A 20,472-nucleotide genomic window follows, 5' to 3' on the forward strand; every position below is an offset into this window, starting at 1 on the left:
CACCGTCCTTCTCGTCATGCTATGACAGAGCCGAGCCATTACACAAGAAGAAAAATGGATAGATGCACTGATGTCCACATAAAGAAAGAAACCCTTGTTTGTGAACTCACCTCCTTTTTCCAAATGGAAGGAATTTAGTCGTGAGCCAATTCCTAAAATTCTCTGGTTCACCTTTGTCTGCTCTGCACTACTCAGATGGCACCAGGTGGATAGATTCTGTCCAGAAATACCCTGCAGGGAATTCCCCTTTTAGGGAGGAGCTCTCAGCTGGTGGTGCCATGTTCTTGCAGGATCTTGTCCTTTAACAACTGAGCCCCACACATCTGGCATAGAGGATGCATGAGGGGAGGGACAAGGTGTGCCAGGTCTGAATGATTGTTGGTTAAGTATTTTAACATGTTCAGATTTATTTGTTTGGAGAGGATTTTGTGACACATGTGTTTAAAAATGTAAATTGTTTAACGAAAGTTAAGGCCTAGTCTACACTAGAAAATGTTCTGGTATAACTATACCAGCAAGCCCTCCTTGTGTAGACACAGTTTATACCAACAAAAGAGTGCTTTTACTGGTATAACCTATACCAGGTCCCCGAATGAAATAATCTATACCAGCAAAAGCACTTTTTTACTGCTATAATTGCTCCTATGCTAGGGCTTTTGCTGATATAAAAATGTCATTAAAAAATCAGACCATAACGGACATTGCTATACCAGCAAAAGTTTTAAGTGTCAATCAGGCCTAAATTTGCTCTTACTGGAAAAGACTTTGTAGCAACCTCATTGAAGGTGGTTGTTTTTTATAACCAATGTCATGTTTCTTAAGCTTTCTAACAACATTAAAAGACTGGAAACACTCAAACTAGGATAATTATGAGTGAAAACAATGATAACATTAAATGTTCTGCTACAGGGAACTGCTTGAAAACAAGTGAAGGGGGGGCAGGGTTGAGTATGAAAAGTGCTGCAACATACAAATCAGGAAAACATTTCCTTTCTTATGAAAAACAGCTTTTAGACAAGGAAAATTATTCATTTTGGGTCTGGAGGATGCTGTGAAAACTGGTTTGTACTGTAGCAGGCCAGGGTCTTTAGGACCCCTAAGGCTATTCCTTTTGCTAATCATAACACTTTGCTCTTTACTAAACGGAACTATTGTATGTCATTGTCAATCCAGCAGCACTGAAGGTGTCTTAGTCTGCCACAATGAAAGGAAGACTTCCTTTGAGAGATTCCCACAAGGAAGATTTAGTGGCCCTGAATACAATTGGCTGGGACAAAGAACTTCTCAACCAAAGAGCTGATAGACCAGTGGCTTCAGTCGCTGATGCAATAGTCAAGCAACTTCACAAATGCAAATATTCCTTTTTTTTTTTAAAGGAATGATCTGAATAAGGATTGCAGGATCTTGTCCTTTACATATAGCACATAGTAGAGCAAATTGGTGAGATAGATATGCAAGGCAAGCCTTGTAATATGATAACTAAATGATTATATATAAAAATGTACCAGTTTATCCTTTAGATCAGCCTGATTTTTAGTTCACTTATGGTGCATGCATACATTTACTATGTTGGGCAATTGACAGTAGTGTTCTGTAGTGACCTCTATGCTGCTTCTTCACCTACAGACAACTAACAGAGGATGTACACCAAGAAGACTAAATGGCCATTGTACACAATATTTGGTTGGCCTAGTGTCACTTGGTCAAGCAATGGTTTATGGGTTTTTTTTAATCCTTTCATCTCCCATAATTTGGTATTTCACCTACACCATTTTTCATAATTATTTGCAGACTGGTAAAATGTCTACACACCAGAGTTTTCAGATTGTGTTTTGTGAAGATGGGCGGTAGGGAGAGGGGAGCGATTACACAAACTAAGGTAGGGTTTTCACTTTAATAGCATCCATTCCCAGCAACCATTTTACTGGATGCACCAAAACAACGCCCTCATTTCACATACAACAAACAGGAAATTACTGTCCACAAGTGTGCTGTGTGTGGGCAGTCCTATGTTAGGCAAGAGCAACAAGAGGAAAATGGAAACCATAAAACAATGTATACAAGTTAATTTGATTCCCCATTGCACTCAACAGCCAAGGAAAAACTGGCTAAAGGCAGATGCTCTGTGCCTTATCACGTAGGAGAAAGACAACATATACAGCAGATGTTTGTTGTCTCATAGAAACGCTTCTAATTTGGGAGCCATAGTGAAAGATAAGTACCCAAAATGTACATTTTCTGAGCCAAAATCTCTGTATTTCACCAGTTTAACCCCATTAATCTCACTGGGGTAGCAGAGGGTTCATTTGAAAAGAGAATTTGTCTTTATATCTCCTAGTAAGTCAACTCATAAATAAAAAATTACAAAGATTTAGCACAGGGATCAGCAACGTTTGGCACACGGCACACAGGATAAGCCCCTGGCGGGCCAGGGTGGTTTGTTTACCTGCCGTGTCTGCAGGTTCGGCTGATTGCAGCTCCTACTGGCTGCGGTTCGCCGCTCCAGGCCAATGGGGGTGGTGGGAAGCGGCGGCCAGCATGTCCCTTGACCTGCGCCGCTTCCCGCCACCCCCATTGGCCTGCAGCAGCGAACTGTGGCCAGTGGGAGCTGCGATCGGCCAAACCTGTGGATGCAGCAAGTAAACAAACCGGCCTGGCCCGCCAGGGGGCTTACCCTGGCGGGCCTTGGGCCAAACGTTGCTGATCCCTGATTTAGTAATTATCTGCCTGATTTTCAAAAGTCCCCATAATGGCTAAATCAGGGTAAGCCATCCATTCCCTTCAACTGGAGTTTTGGGTGCTGAATACATCTGATAACCAAGCTCTATGAAACCATCTTGAAAATGTTTGTTAGCAGAGCCCTCTGGGCAACAAGTCAGATCTAAGTGTACTTCCTTTAAGATGAAGTTTCTGCTTCAGCTGCAGCTTGCTGTAACTGGTATCAGTGCTCTCAAATAATCATGTTCATTTAAATCAGCATGTATGTCATAAGCATGTGTCACCCTCCACTCCTTGGCTAGGTGAGCAAGCATGACTGCTGGATAAGCAGTAGGCAACTGAGTGTTACTGAAACCAAGAGTCTAGGCTCACTGAGAATAGAATAAAGCAGTTTATGAATCCTGAATCAGATTTATACTTGCAAGAGGCAATGTGGGAAATGCTTTAAGAGACTTCACTGTTAAAACCAAGGTGTCCAACGCTGGTTTGGACAGATCCCTTAGTCACCTACACACTGGTCATGAAATATTTCAGCATATAAATTATCCATCGTGAGAGCAATTATAATTTAAGAAGCTGACTCTCTGGTTTCACAAGCCTACATGTTGAAATTTTGATACAGACAGAATGCACTCACATCACCAGGCAGCAGGGAGAAAAAAGCAGAATGGAATTCTCCACAAGAGTGTGTATGTTCCAGGTAGTTGTAGTGGAGAATCTTCAATATATTTATCAATTGCTGCCATGTAGTGAGTGAAAAATAATTTTAACACTGTGGATTACATTTTTCTCTGCCTCAAAAAAAAAAGAAATGTAATAATTTTTGGCCCTTAAAGAAACAAATATAGAAAATGCTATAATACAGAGCACATGATGGCTTGAGGGATTGGTGATAATAAATAATTACATAGCCCCAAGAGTTTACCATTTAGAAGGTAAACACTTAACAGACAAGACACATTGCCAAATTGAGAGGTAGGAATAGATTACTGTGGTGTCAAGCTCCATGTGGGTTTTTTTATTATTTTCTTTTAAATGGACTTTAAAGCTAGCTTCTTGAGGGCACTGCAGAAGTGTATGACTTCTTAAAAAAAAAAAAAGGACTTAATACATTTTCTATGAAGCTGCTCTAGCACCTTTTTACCAAGTGTTCTTAGTGCTTGACAATAAAAGTGCAGGCGAGGTGGTCAAAGGGACAAAACACTGTATAATATACACACGCAGTAGTACACAGTAATGATAGTATTGCATTTGTGTAACTACAATAAAGGTTGAATCAGCTATTGTTGTATAAATCAAGATAAAAAAAATTATTTGCACATTATAGGCCTGATCCTACACCCATTCAAATCCGTGTCAAAACTCACATTCACTTCAGTGGTACAGGAAAGATCCACTGGTTAATCATAGAATCATAAGAAGTGTAGGACTGGAAGGGACCTCAGTAAGTCATCTAGTCCAGTCCCCTGCACTCAAGGCAGGACTGTGTAGTAACTGAACTATTCCTAATCTGTTCTTAAAAACCTCCAAAGTTGGAGATTTCACAACCTTCCTAGGCAATTTGTTCTAGTGCGTAACTACCCTGGCAGTGAGGAAGTTTTTAGTAATGTCCATCCTAAACCTCCCTTACTGCAATTTAAGCCCATTGCTTCTTGTCCTAGCCTCAGAGGTTAAGAACATATTTTTGCCCTCCTTCTTGTAATAAGCTTTTATCTACTTGAAAACTCTGGCCACACCTGGGGCAGCAAGTGAACCCCCCTTTGGGGAGGCTAGCCTGCTGGCCCCACCCCTTCTGACCGAGGCCCTGCCCCTTATTCACTGGGCTGAGCTGCCCCACCCCATGCCAGACCAAGTCAATGGGCTGAGCCACTGGCCCCAGCACCAGGCCCATCCCAGCGTCAGGCCAAGTCACTGGCTCCAGTGCCGCCTCGGGCCACCCCGGCCGCTGGCAGCCCCGAGCTCCAGGCCGCTGGCTGGAGCTGAGCCCCAGCTGGCTTCAGGATAGGGGGGAGGGAGGACAAGGCCTCCCAGCAGAACACGGGCAGAGCCAAGGCCTGGGTCAGGGCAGGCTTAGCAAGTCCTGGCCTTTGATACCCGCCTCCCATGACTACACCAAGCCACCAGCTGAGTGTCCAGCACATACCACTTTTAACTTATTTGTATTCATATCTTACAAATTAAAAAGCAATCATACAAAAGTGATTCATGGCCATCTAGCTATGCTCATAATTGACCTTATTAATGTGGAAGTTAATCCACGTTTTTATTGCTGTTTTCCTCATCTTCCTTCCTCGTCTCCGTTCTACTTGTTGTCAGTCCCACGGTTGTGTTTTGTCTTAAATTAGACTATAAGCTATTCAGGGCAGAGTGCTTTTACTCTGAATTTGTATACTGCCTAGAACAATGGAGCCTCAGTTCTGATCAAGGGTCTCTATACACATCTATAATACCAATTATTAATAATAGTATTTGTCTTTATCCATCATGGAATCAAAGAAATATTAGTGTTCCAAAGCAACTGGCACATGCTGTTGCAGGTAGCAAAATACTCCTGATACCCATGGCCCTTTTGGTGTTCTTTGTTAGCCACTAACTCACTTAATTTTGTGTAGTTTAGCACATTACAAGATTGTTCAAGAGTGCCATAAATGATGTCAGACACCATCAGAAACCACTTCAGAAAATCATTGCCTGTAGCCAGATCAAAAGGTGAACACCTGGAAACTAGCAGTGCTGGGAAAGCAGAATAAATCATTTTTTTTTCTTTCCCTTTCTCTTGGACGTTTGTTTCTTTTTGCCTTAAAGAATTTTAAAGGTTTATTTACAGCTTTTCAAATGACCCCTAATCTATTTAGAAAAACACAGAGAGACAAATTCATTCCGGGTGTAACTCCATTTGTTGATTTAAGTGAATTTGCACCAGAGCTGAGTCTGGCCTAGCAGTTTCCTCTATGGAGAAATACAAAGCATTTGAACATAACTGTGACTTGGCTTCTTGAATCCCATCGCAGACTGTCTTGTAACATATTCAAAACAATTCTCTTATTCTGGGAAGATTGTACTTGTAATTGAAATTCACTAAGGGTACAGCTTTAAAAAGTTGTCTTGTTCTATAGGTTTCTTTGCTTGAGGCTGATAATTTTCACAGAGCCTGGCAACAGTTAAAAGACACATTGCACATATAGTTTAGTGAAATCGGACACCGTAAAAAGCTCTGTAAGTTGCTTATGCTGTCAGATATCAGCAACGTAATTTAACAATCCATGAGGGATCAACTTTAAGAAAGTAATATAAAATGTTATTTATTATAGTATAATAAAAGTTAGAGAATAGCCAGGAGCATTTTGCAACAAAGCACGTAGTACACAAGAAATATTAAAATGATGTCTGATCAAATATATTTTCATTTTATTGTTAGACTGTCTGTGCTTATGATTCATGGTCCTATTTATTTTTGTCAGGTGTATACGAATTTATTATCTTCTTCTTAGTAGCAATAGAGCTGGTGAGGAAATTTTTGATGAAATCGTTTTTTTGATGGAAAATGACGATTAGTTGAATTCTAAACTTTTTGCAGGAACTTACCAGTTTTGATGAGACTTTCATCAGGAAAGATGTCTCAGGTCAAGGATGGAATTTCTGGTTAAAACCAGAGAAATTGAGAGAGACCCTAGAGTAGCCCAGTGCTTATGGCACTCCTGACAAATGCAGGAGACCCAGGTTCAAGTCCCTGATCTGAATCATGCAGAGCAGGGACTTAACACAGTCCATGCACTGAATAGCTTACAATCTAAAGGGGAAAAAATCAGAATGGAGAGGGAAATAATAAACAAATAGACTAATAAGGATGATTATAGGAACATGCCATGTTAGTTCCATTTCTTTTTCTTTCTTTAATTATTTGTTTAGGACTAGATTCTGTCACCCTTACACTGCATAGTACTTTAATCACCAAATAAACCCAATGAAATCAATAGGATTATGGTACTAGCACTACAGTATTCAATGTGAGCACTGTACTATTCAATGTAAGTATAATTATCAGAACCTGGCACTTATCTTTTATTATGGGGAATGGGTGCAGGAACTGGGAACAACAGGAAGGGAAAATAAATAGGAACAAGGGTTTTCAAAGAAAAAGGAAGAGAGGGGAAGAGAGAAACTGAGGGGAAAGAGCAGCAGTGGCAGGGAAGAATGGGCGATAGTATAAGTGCAAGGAGAGGGAGGATTCAGCAGAGGGATTGTTGGGGGAGAGGCAAGAAGAGGTTGGGGCAAACAACTAATCAAGACACAGAAAATAATGTCTAGAGTTCAAATGGTAAAAATCTCTGTGGGCAACAGCCTGAGGGCTGTAATTGGGGGCAGAGGACCCCAGGTAGGTAGGCCTCTCCCTGCTCTGCTGACGCTGCTCCTGGGCATTGTCAAGAAAGGCCTTGCTGCTCTCATGAGCTACCTCCACCCTTGAGAGGTTCTGACTTGACCATGGCTGGGGGAGCAGAAGAAAGAGTTGCTTCGGATTTGCTCCCTCTAGAGGGGAGTATAAGTGCATGTGTTTTACCAACCTTTCCTGTGGGATTAATGACATACACTGAGTTTAGTTAGAACCTGGACAGATGCCCAGAGAGATTTCACAGTCAGTAATGTTCTGCAGGAACCCAATTCCCAAGTGGGGGTTAAAAGAGGAAAACCTCACCCATAGAACCCAACCGAGGGCAGCAAGGAAAGGAAGCACTACCCATATTTTGTGATGTTTTCTCTGTGTGTTCTGGGAATAGAACTGACAGATGGTGCTCCTCAGAGACAATCCTACAAAATGTTTTGCAGAACTGGATTTGGGAAGGGGATATGGTGGGCAAAAGGCAAGAAGCTGGCTTCTTGAAAATTTCCCTGTGGATTCCAGGAAAAGTTCTTCCATCTACTTTTACCTGAGCAGAAAATGGGTGATGGGTGAGCAGACACCACTAAACAGCTGAAAAGGTGGTAAAAAGATGATGAATGGATGGAGAGTACCAGAGCACCCTGTTAGGAGATCTCGCACGTAAGTGTGAGGTCTGGTGCGAATGCTGTATAAGCTGGGGGAAAGCTGGACCATAGGGATAAAAGAGTGTGTTGTTTAAGGGAAGGCACAAGGGCCAGATGCTTGGGATCTAGGACAGGCATCCTCCCCGTCACCGGCAAGGGTCCTCTTGTTTCTATCTTCTACCGAGAGCTGGTTTCTTCAGGTGGAAGTCTCTCCTAATACTCTCCTACTAGGGGGTCATACTCACATCTGGAGAGTCTTGTCTCTTTACTCCCGCCCCAGGCCCAAAAGGGGAGCTAGCAGTGGCTGCAAAGTGGCCTACTTGGGCATTGGAGTTGCAGCTAGGAGTACTGATTAGCCCTCCCAGTGGAGACCCTGTTAGCATCACAAGAGTCCCAAGTAGCTAAAATCCTAACCATCCTTTTCTTGTGCAAGGGATGAGAGTGCAGACAAGGGATGCCCCATTCAGAGCAAGATACTAGAGCCCATCCCTTACCCTGAACAGCACACTAAGTCCTGCCCAGTTACTACTCAGTTACATACTCAAAGATGTAAACTGGAAATACTAGCTCCTGCTGCCCTTAACGAACTTGCCCTGGATGCCTGTTGCACAATTACAACATAATATAATAATGAATATCCCTCCCTCCCAAATCTCCTGATGAGTACTCAGAGGAAGAACAATAACGCCACACACACACATGCCAATCTGTGATGTAGGCAAATTGCTTCAGGATGCCAAAGACAAGAGCACAACAGGGAAGTTTACAGAACAAGGAGTAATGGTCTCAAGTTGCAGTGGGGGAGGTTTAGGTTGGATATTAGGAAAAACTTTTTCACTAGGAGGGTGGTGAAGCACTGGAATGGGTTACCTAGGGAGGTGATGGAATCTCCTTCCTTAGCGGTTTTTAAAGTCAGGCTTGACAAAACCCTGGCTGGGATGATTTAGTTGGGGATTAGGTCCTGCTTTGAGCAGGGGATTGGACTAGAACCTCCTGAGGTCCCTTCCAACCCTGATAGTCTATGATTCTATGAAGTCAAGAACATCCTGAAATCACTGCAACAATAAAATATGAACCAATGGAGATGGGAGAGAGGGTCACTTCCATTATCACAGTCCTATCTCAAACCTAAATACTTCATGCCAGTGTGGATTAGTGAGTAATGTAATGAGCACATAAGCAACCAATGATACTCAAGTGAACAAAGCTTCACCCCTAACAGAATGCAAATTGGCTAATGGGCTGTGGAGGTGAAGATTACTCCAAGTTCCACCTCTCCCCATACCTGGGGGGCCACATGATAGCTGAACGGGAAGAAGGTTCTTCCCTACACTCTCTGCCCAAGGTCCCAGGTATATCTACTGTATCCTCTACCTGTCCAGTCAAACCCTCCACAGCAATCAGGGTGAGCAACTGCTTCAGACCTTTCTCTAATAGTTACCTTCTATAAGTGACAGAAACCCTGTAAGGTGAGGTGTAGAAAAAAAGAACACCAATGGAGATGAAGAGGGAGCTTTTTAATGACAACATTTGAATAGTTTGAACACAGTTCATCTGAAATTGTGAGAACTTGATGTGTTGTGTTATTGTTAATCAATTGAAGCTGCAAAGTTCAAAAAGACAGGGTTTGTTTGAAACTGTGGTTCAAAATATGTTTCCAGTTTGAATCTTTGAAAACAAATAGTTTGGAGCTTTGAGGCGGCTGTGGCTGCTAAAGACTTTTCTTTAGATATAAGGCACAATCTTGCTCCCAGTGAAGTCAATGGGAATTTTGCCATCAACTTCAGTAAGGTCAGGATAGTTAATGGGCCTATATCAATTTACACCAGCTAAGAAACTGCTCCAAAAGACCCATTATTTTTTGGTAGCAACAAATTTCTAGTTACAAATTTCCAGATCACAATTAAATTTGTCATGGTTTTTCCCTTAAGTATCGTTCTTGCATAGATCTGTGTTATATATAAAAACTGTCTTTTTATTATAAAATATATTATGATGAACAATATTGGTTCCTGGCTTCACAGGACTGCAAAATGAAACTACATGCATCTATCCCCAAGCTGAGCATTAATGAAACACCCTAAAACCCAATGAATGGCAGTAGATAAATATATAATACATGTAGTTGTGCTTTTAATTGGAGGATCACTGAAACCCATAAAATAAAAATCAAACTACTAATGAAAACCTTATTTTATATCAATTGAAAATATTTTGTTCACAATGCTCCATTAAACTAGATTACAATCTAAAAGCAGCTAGTTCCAATGCATAAGACACCCATTATATACAGAACTACAGGGTTACAGATGATCATATGATGACCTATTGCACATCATAGGGAGTTACAGGCACATAAGGCCAGGTTGTCAAAGGTGCTTAAAGATGCAGATAGGGACCTAGTGGGATTTTCAAAAGTGCTTGAGTGAATTAGGTGCCTAACTCCAATTGTAGGTGCCTAATTCACTTAAACACTTGAAAATTCCACTAGGGAGTGTTTGGGTAGCCTATTTATGTATTGTTTTCTCTGGAACAGAAGGAGGCTAGTACTCTTACTCCAATCCACATGGAAATAATGAAGGATCAATAGAAACTCCCCAATCCACATGGAAATAATGAAGGATCAATAGAAACTCCCCAAAGTGGCAAGAGAGATGCTGAGGAAATCAAGAGAAAATGTGTGGGTTTCCACCAATTAACATTTGTTTTCTAGTTTTAGACTGAAAAAAATTCTGTGGCTTTGTCTGAGTTTTGCTTTGTGTTTTTGGGTGCTAATGACACACTGACTGGGAGGAGTTAGCTGATCAATTGTATTTTCAGAGCTCCTATCCTGAACCTGGTCCTTTTAACATGAAAAATAACCATTAGGCCCATGTTAAAGGGCCTCATGTAGTCTACCTTTGACCTGAACTTGTTCTTCCCGCCCTCTTTTCTACCTTTAAAATACTTAATAGGTGAGAAAATTGGGGCTATTACACCATTGTAACACCTGACCACTAAAACCCATTGTAACACCTGACCACTAAAACCTGACGTGTTCTAGCTTAGTTTGATTAGCTGAACAGTTGATAAATCCCACAGAATACAGGGAACAAGTATCAAGAGTGTGTAATGAAGATAGGACCAAGTAGGAACCTTTAATCCCCTGAATATAATGAGATTAAGGATTTTCGTTTTAAGGGAATGTACCTTCTCTAATTCAGTCCTTGGTTGTGGTAAGTTTGTATAAAAACCAAAAATCTCCCTCCACATTCAAGACAACTGATGTAGAATAACAGGAAGTAATAATAAAGATGGAGAGGCATAAAATAGAGTCTCCTGGTGAAGCTCCGAAGTCACTATCCAAAATTTTCTGAATACCAAGCTTCTGCTAAAGAGGCCTGCTTGATGCAGAAACACAAACTGCATGCATATAAATATATACTAAATACAATTCATTTATTATATGCAGTAATTCTTCTTAAATTTCAGCCTGGTAGAAATATTTATAGCAAAAAATGGCATTCAACTGAAGGCTCGCTTTGGTTTGTAAAATCTGCTGTTGAACATCTACTGTAAGTAAAATTTTTGACTATGAAATTCTGTTATTTAACAGTGACACATTTAAAGATTTTTGAAAAGCAAACAGAATAAAAATATTACCGTGAGGCTTTTGGAGTTGTTTCTTTCCACACTGATTTCTTTTAAAACAATGAGGAGTCTGGTGGCACCTTAATCTGTTAGTCTTTAAGGTGCCACCAGACTCCTCGTTGTTTTTGTGGCTACAGACTAACACAGCTACCCCTCTGATACTTGATTTCTTTTAAAAACTTAGAAAGGGCCCAGTTACGCTAATCTTACAGTGATGAACATATAAGATTTTCTCTCCCGTTGAAGCCAATGGGAGTTTTTGCCATTGCCTTCAATGATCACAAGATCATTACCCACGTGAGTGGTCACACTACGTGTGTTCCAACATGACCAAAGGTTGTACAATCTGGCCCATAAGTAGTTGTTTCTGGTCTTAAAAATATGACACCAAACCATAATTTCTTCTTCTTCTTCTTTCTGACATTTTTTTATTGTGCAGATTAAAATGTCAAATAGTATCTCTTCTGTTTTGATGTAACAAAAATGAAATATCCCAAATATTTCTGTATCTGGGTCTGATTCAAAGCACATTGAAGTCAGTGGGAGTTTTTGCATTGACTTAATTGGAGCAGTCCTCATAGCAATAACAATACTATTGATATTTCTATTGCAAAAGTAGTGTCTATCTAAAATTATAAAGCCTAGAAAAGTTTCCTACATTTCCCCTATATTCACCATTATTTACAACATCTTTGTATGAACTGCGCTTGAAATCCTTTCAGAGGTCCCAAGGTTACAAATGACAAATTTAATCTTAAGAGAAACATTTATGTGTTTGATAAGTACAATAACAGCTTTATTCAGTTAGACCTCTTAAAACATTTAATAAAACAGGTACCTGACACATAATTTGTATTTTTACATTTTTCTCTGTATAATAAATGTATTTTTCTAAGAGTATGAAGTGATAAATAATCTGAATACAGATTAATATTTCATAGTGTATTCAGTATGGCTAGCTTGCATGTATTATTACTGCATAATAAATAGATGTTTTAAATGTTTGCTCCTAGAGGTCTTTTGTTGAACTTAAGCATAAGTTATCTAAACAGTTGAAAAAAGATTTATAGTTATGAAGAGGCCTATATGTCAAGCAAAGTTTTATTATATGTTCCATAATAAATTAGCAATAAATGGATACAGGTGACTGTGGAATTTATGGCCTTTAATGTTTTAATGCTTCACTAAAGAAAAAACTATTATTAAGGTCCTAAAGGGTAATACAAGAATACCATCTACAAATTGTCAAATTAAATAGTTGTTCCTAAGTATTTGAGCTATGGAACATTTTAGTTTGACCAACAGCAGGGGCAGATAGCAAAGAAACGTCTAGAGAACTAGACAGCCTCAGATCCTAGAATGTACTAAACATGGGACTGATCCTCCAACACTTATTCAAACAATTAGTCACCATTCAGGCTACTTCTTTGGGACTGGAGTACTTGTGGCACCTTAGAGACTAACAAATTTATTAGAGCATAAGCTTTCGTGGACTACAGCCCACTTCTTATGCTCTAATAAATTTGTTAGTCTCTAAGGTGCCACAAGTACTCCTGTTCTTCTTTTTGCGGATACAGACTAACACGGCTGTTACTCTGAAACTTCTTTGGGACTGATGTCGCCACCGTTACTCATTTGAATATTCCTTACTCAAATACTTAGTCTCACTAATAGCAATGGGGTTAATCGTGTCATCAAGTATTACTCACATGAGTAAGGACTGCAGGATTGAGTCCAATGTGAATAATATTGTAAGTAAGGTCTAAAAACATAAAAATTTCACAACTGGTGTCCATTACCACAATTTACAATAAGGCCCCACTTGGGTTTCTTTTTGTAGTTGCAATTTAAGATGAAAACACTGCATTTTGTGCCCTGCGATTCATTGTGGCTTCCAAAAATAGTAGATGAACAGCTTTGGGAAGTTGGATTTGTGCGTGTGAATTAGGCAGTTAGTCATCCAACTATTAATATTGAACGTACTATGAGTGCAAAAGAAATGCAGGTGCAATTTTCATAGTGCCATACCCACAGCAAGGCCATTTTGAAAATGTAGGCTGTAGCTTCTGCATTCTTAAAATCATTCTGATCTTTCTGAATGTTATCTAGTTTAATTAAGAGTTTATTTCATGAAACAAAATATATGTGTATAGCATCTGTTCCTGTTTCCCCTTTAATCAGTATCAAAAGTCCCATTGATTTCAAGGGTACAAGATTGCGCCCACAGTCTGGTCAGGCCATGAACTTGGAGTGCTGAGTGTTTTTACATCTCATTGATCAGAGCTAATGTTAGCAGCAAGTGCAAATAAATTAGTATAGAGCAATGCCAGAAAGTTGAGTGTTAGGCCTCACTTTGCTTGGCTGGCAAAAGCCTTTTTATTATATCTATTTATGAAGCCAAAATAATGTGAAATCTGAACGTCTCACATTGTTCCTTGAACCCAGGAACTAAAACACTGGGGGAAAAAACAGATCTCATTTTTTTCCCTGCCCAAGTACTGCCTCCTCACTTGGCACTGAAAAATCCTCTGGCATACATACTAGTACTAGACTTTTCATCTACCCCTATAGTCTGATAACTTTCTTTCTGTCAATGTCTCTTTAGATTCAGTGCTTAAATTGATTAAAAGCAAAACAAACAAAAAAACAGGTATGGATGGGTCTAAGGGGAGTTATATTTGGGCATAGAAATCAGATCTGGTAATGAGGAGTTAAGATCCACAAGCAACTTGGCACTGCCTGCCTCCCCTCAACATGTCCATATATGGGAAACAGCCCATGCAGAAGATATAAGACAGATCCAACTGAGAACTCAAGAAAGACTAAGGCAAAATTACTTTTTAAGATTACATATATCCAAGTCATTAGCACTGTGTCTGCATGTTAACACATCAGCACAAAGGTGGTGTGGGGGAGCGAGGGGGGTAAAGGTACTCTGACAACAATACCAGTGTAGCAGTTCATCTATAAAAGGAAACACATGTTCTCCAACCTTGTGCCTAATAGGACCGGACATTAATTAAAAAAGATCTTTTAGTTTGGAGTGTTGGGTCTTGGAGCTAACAACTCACTGCATTAATCTATTTGATCTACTGCACTGATCTGCTCCAAGGGTCAGAGACCATGCCGTCCTCTGTTTGTACAGAGCCAAGCATACTGTCAGTGCTCAATTAATAATAATAATAGTAATTAATACTTATATCCATGAACTTGTTGTGGCTAGGAGATAGATTGCACTTACAATGCTGTGCACTGACTATGGTGGGCTCACGCTTTCTCACACACATCTAAAACCTTTCTCGGTCCATCTCACTCCATGCATTTTAAAATAGCCCATAAATCTTTCCTCTGCAGACAGTGTATTTTTAAATGATCACCATTGGCTCCACATTTACTACTGTCTCTTCTCTTGCCTTTTTCTTCTTCATTTTTGTTATTGGCCCTCTCATTTGCTTTTATCTGATTGAATTATAAGAGGGTGATTTTAAATGATTTTTAATTGTATTTTAATTTGTTGTTATGTCACACAGTGCTCTGAATATCTTGGCCAGCATCAGCAGTAGGGGATTGCTGTACTGATTTATCAGTGCAGTGATATTTTTATGCCAAAAAGACTGATGTATAAACTCTCTTATTGGTCATGGTGTTTTTTCTTTGACCTGATGTTGGCCCCTATTGTCAAGCTAAGATAATGACGTTGTAGCTGGCACACAAAGAACCTACAATCACTATTTGCTTGTTGCATGATTTCTGGCACTCCATGTAGTCTCCTTAGGTTTTCCAGGCACACACTACAATAAATTCTGGCTTATGGACAATCAGACCTACCTGACATCTGTGTATTCCTTTCCAACTGCAGCGATTGTCAATAGCTGTGGCCTGTGGTTGTCAATAAGTATGATTAATGTAGTGGTAATGCTTCAATGCTATCATAGATAAGGGTTTTTTTCTGCAGATGAAATGGTCTTGTACTGTCATGCAGGCTTCTCATCTAAATCTATAGCTGCTTGGCTCTACTGTAGAAAGGTTTAACTATTAACAGACACCGTGCCAAGCTAATTGATGGCCATAAGTGTAGTCAGTAGTGGAGCCCATGTATGTACATCAAGTTGGGTGCTGAATGAATTACTACCAGCTGATAACAACGAGACAGCTGTCTGTTCTGAGCTTCCCAGCAATGGGTAAAAGGATATGGCCTCCCACTGTTAAACCAACTCTAAACTGGAGGAGCTTTCAAAAATAAAAAATAGCTTTTGCAGCTGTACAAGGCAAATTCTTGGCTTGAATAAGAGTCACTAATAACAGGCCATAGTGAAAGGACTGATTATAATGAAGGTCTTTCCCTCCACTCTTTCTGGCTTCCCATGCCAATAAACAAAACCAAGACACGGTCTTGCTGAAATTCAAGTGAATTGCTTAGCAAAGCATGGCTACTTGTAGGCAGGATTTGGATGGGGGCTAACTACTGATGGGTTTTCTACACTTAAAAGGTTTGCTGCTGTATCTGGCCTAGCTAAAGTGGCAAAACACTCCTAGCATGAATGCAGTTATACTCAAATAAACATGCCAGTATCACTCATTCCAGTTCAGGAACCAACATAAACTATACTGGTATAAGGTACCTTTATATTGATAAATATAACTACATCTACTGTGAGGCTTTTACTGGCATAATGATGTCAGTAAAAAATCATACCCCAACCAACCTAGTTAGTTGGTTTTGTAGTATAGACAAGACCTTGGGCCAAACCTTCTAAATGGCCTCCAAAGTTGCTTGGAACATATCAACAAAGTCCACTTCTCATTAGGTTTTCCTTAGCATGACTTTAGTTAACAGTTAATCTATTTTTTCCCCAGAATTCCAGGATAATAGTTCATTAGCCCATTGGCCTTAAACGTTTCACAATCTCTTTCCTTTCTGCGGGATGCATGCTGATGGTATAAGAATGACTCTCTCTTTTCTTTAGCAATTTGATGAACACCTGTGATTTCATCTGGAAGCTGTTTTCATACATATGTTGTGAATAGCTGACTTCTGGGGTGACTTTCTAGCCATCTATCACATGTGCTCATATGTTCTGTCGGGTTTGGGCAAGATAATATATATATATTTTTTGCCTTGGTCTATTGTATTGCACTGTGAATATATTTACCACTGGTAATGGTGATTATTACAGGTAAGTGTTGCCGTGTGAAGCTCAGAGGAGGCACTGTTATTACCTATTAGATATAACCTCTGTGTCCCTAATGGCTCTCTGCCATGCTCCACTCATGCAGCAACTGGCCATGGATCTCCTATGGGGGATTTCCTTGCTTGGGAAGGTATAGGGCCAACATAGCCAACTCCTACACTTAAAAAAAAATATCAGGGTGCAAAGAGCTAAATTTCTGGTGCTAAATCCTGATGTTCTTACACTATTTTATATAATCCGTACTCAATATGGATTATATATGGGAGTTTGTGTGACTTCAGCAAACGCAGGGTAGGGCCCCTAACATTTAGGTAGAGAACTCAGAGATGCTTTGAGGAGGTCAGTTCACAAGAGTGCTCCAGCTTCCTATTACAGGGCAGGTAAAACAATTACTGTGCAAAGAAAGTTAATATGTATCCAACCATGTCATTAAATAAAGAGTTACAAAGATAGATAGATAGATAGATGTGTTAAGGGCAGACTTGCTGGCCCTGGCTAACTCTTGTTTACTTTCCATATTTGCTTAGTATAATATTGTATCAGCACAAATAGATAAAACTTCATTTCAGAAGCTAAACGAGGCTCTTCATTATAACTACTTGGTTCTAAAACATACCAATGTGTTAAGTTCCTGGCTTCCATACCTTATTATATGGTTAAAATGTGTTGAATGCTGTATTCTATATTATATAGCTATGAGTCTTAAGATTTCCCATATATAGGCATATTTTAATGGCATCTACGGTAGTATTTAAATGAGTGTAAAGAAATAAAGTGTATAGGTTTCAGATGCTTCTGAGCTTAAAAGCCGCCCATTTGATAATGAGCTCCAAGTTTGTGCATTTGGGGGTTTTAAAACATGTTTAAATGATCAAGAGCTCTTCATGCCTCTAGACACATTTAAAATCTCTTTCATAAAGATTCTTTCTACATACTGATACTGTGCATTGGGGGTGGGGGCCTGAACCAAAACCCAAGGATTCAAACATTCTGAATTGGATTTGTGGATCTGGATCAGTATCAGAATTTTGCAGCTGAGGTTCATCCCTACTGTGTACAAGGTTGCCAACTTTTTCACTATTTGGGTGATTATTGTGACTTTGCAGCATTAAAATGGGCCTCTCATGAGAAGTTTCTGACAGCTCAGGATTTGAGCTGTAACGGATGCTGTACTTCTGACTGCAGCCACCAGAGCTTGCTGCTGAGAGACTGAAGTGCAGGCTTTGGGCTGCACTTTCAGCTGCCACCAGCAGAACTTCTGTAGCGTTTGCTGTGTCCTGCGGAGTGAATCTTTGCTTCCCTGTTTGAGGTGCACATGCTGAACGTGTGAACAGCAATCCCATGGGCAAGTGGAGAAGCAAGGGGTCAGCAAAAGCAGCTGTCACTTATCGTCTCCGTCTATCCAGCATTAAACAGGGGTGAGAAAATCAAAGTTGGGTGGAAAAGGGGTTTCAGGAGTGTGTGCTTCCCAGAACCAATCTTCAGGAGTCAGACCCAGCCCTGCTAGAAGAATCAGGGATGAGGGAAAGAAGTATTTGAGCGGAAGGGAAAGGTTGCTGGCAGGGTTATCCAGGGAATGAGGGCAACAGAACTGGGCAGCAGCAGCGAGTTGAATTTTACATCAAACTTGTGTGCCTCTTCCGTCTTTCCCAGGCCTTTGGTTTACTAAACACTTTACCAGGTGCAATATTGTCTCATGTTACTAATATTTCTAATGTATTTTTTATAACAGCCCATATTAAGTGCAGAGGGCAATTTCTCTCATTCCTCAATTTTTTTGTCTGCTTGCTCCCAGCCCAGAGGGACTCAGGAAGAAGGAAGTATATGCTAATTAAGTTCTGTCTCTCACTTTTAAAGAGACAAGCACATTCTTGTGCTTATATGTTTGTTGAAAGTTCAAGATCATAGGGTCAAAATTCAAAATTATTTTTATACTCAACATAAAAACAAATAGGTAAAATTCTATACAAAACCATTTTAAACCAGTCATAAAGAGTTTATCTTAAAATTGACTAACCAAGTCTAGTTCAGATTTGAAGCTGAAACTCCATCTTTAACCCTGTCATGCTGTACATAGATGTAGCTTCTCATATGGCTCCATTTCAGCCCCCAGCGCACCAGGACCGAGGGAGTGAAAATGTGGATTAAAATCACCTTTCCCCCCCCCACACACTTCCAGGTGCTGTGCTGATTGCAGCTCAGCCAGATATAGGCATCTGGTTCTTTTTTATTTATACAAAGTTATAGCAAAAATATATGAGTTTGCCCTCTATTTTTGACTGAAGTAATGTACATGAAGATGTCTAACTTTTACACAGATTTTGCTTTTTGCTGTTGTTAGGGCAACCTAGTACCTTGTAAAAAAATGTAACTACATGTGTTCCATAAAACTTATGAAAAAAAATAACATTTTGATACTTACATCTTTCTGGCACAATTAAACTCTGAAACAGCCATCTCTGGTTCTTCACTCCTGCAAATGGATCAAATTACATATTGCTGGGTAATGAAGTGCTGTATAATACCCTGCCCTTTCTGTTCTCTGTCTTGTCTTTTGCAAAGTATCAGATGTATGTATTTGCTGTTCAGTCTAAGGTACCTGTATTTGACATGTACAATATGCTATCCCCCTTTGGAGCCTGCACAGGTTAAATAAAATTCAATTGTCTTTTTCCATTCCTGGTGGCCCGTTTTCATTACCAAAACAACAACAACAATAATAAATAAATAATATGTAATTTATTTAAAAAAACAGAAAAATATAAATGTTTACATATTTTATAAATGTATAAGCAACTTGAAAATCTAGAGAAGAGAGTTCTTTCAATTATGCACAGAAATGAACAAAATGTTGATACAGTCGTGATGTTTTCTTGACTCTCGCTTCGCTCTGTAGTATTCTTCTAGTCAGTGAAAGTAGACACATCACATTTTGATGTGGTTAGACTCGTTTCAAGGTGTGAAATTGGTACGAGCCAACAACAAAGGGAAATATTTCTTTTAATATTGTATTTTCATGCCACTTGAAACAATATTACTCTTTGGCCAATGGCCAAAACAAAACCCAGTGAGAAATATTTTATAGCGCATGACTATAATAATAATTAATAATAATAAAAAATCCTGGACTAACAAAGGATTAAACTAATAGAACATCATTTATATTAGATCACAAGGCGGAATATCAAAAATAGAGGCAATATTTTTGAAAGAACAACCAGCAGTGAAATTTTTATTTCTAATATAAACCAGACAGTCCAAAATAATTTGTGGTTTATTTAATTCTTAGTGTTCATTTTGTGTTCTTTTGAGTAAGCTAAAGTAAGACACCCACATAACAACACCAGCTGTTTTCAGTTTTGATTTGGGATCTCTAGTGAGCTGAAAACTGTAGACTGCATATCTGCAGGGAGGGAGGGAAATAATCTTTGTAAACAGAAACAAAGTTTTGTATGAGGAGGTGAATGGGGGGGAGGGAACAACCCCAGAAATATATTATAATAAATTACTTTTTTGCCATTATCTCATTATATTTGTGCAAACATCAATTGCTTGTGAGCCCTGAAAAAGAATGTCTCGTTGCCTTTAATATGCTCTGCAATGTGCACCCATACAAAATCATTACTGTAACAAAACCAGCTGCGTGTAATAGAAAGCAAATGATTTACAATGTTACTATAAGAAACTACTTTATTTCACATTATCATAAAAAGAACAGAACTGAAAATTTGCATGACAAACACAAGAATCCAGGAAATTCCAAATCTAATTCATTTTGGGGTTTTAATAGGTATTAACTTAAGAAGGTGAATTGTTAAGTACTAAAGAATATTTCCAGAGAGTTTAGCGGCAATATTGGAAATCCTATTTGGTGAAATGCTTACTAGTCCAGTAGACGAAGGAAATGTCT

The sequence above is a fragment of the Trachemys scripta genome, chromosome 7 (genome assembly GCF_013100865.1).
Source record: "Trachemys scripta elegans isolate TJP31775 chromosome 7, CAS_Tse_1.0, whole genome shotgun sequence".
Lineage (NCBI taxonomy): Eukaryota > Metazoa > Chordata > Testudines > Emydidae > Trachemys > Trachemys scripta.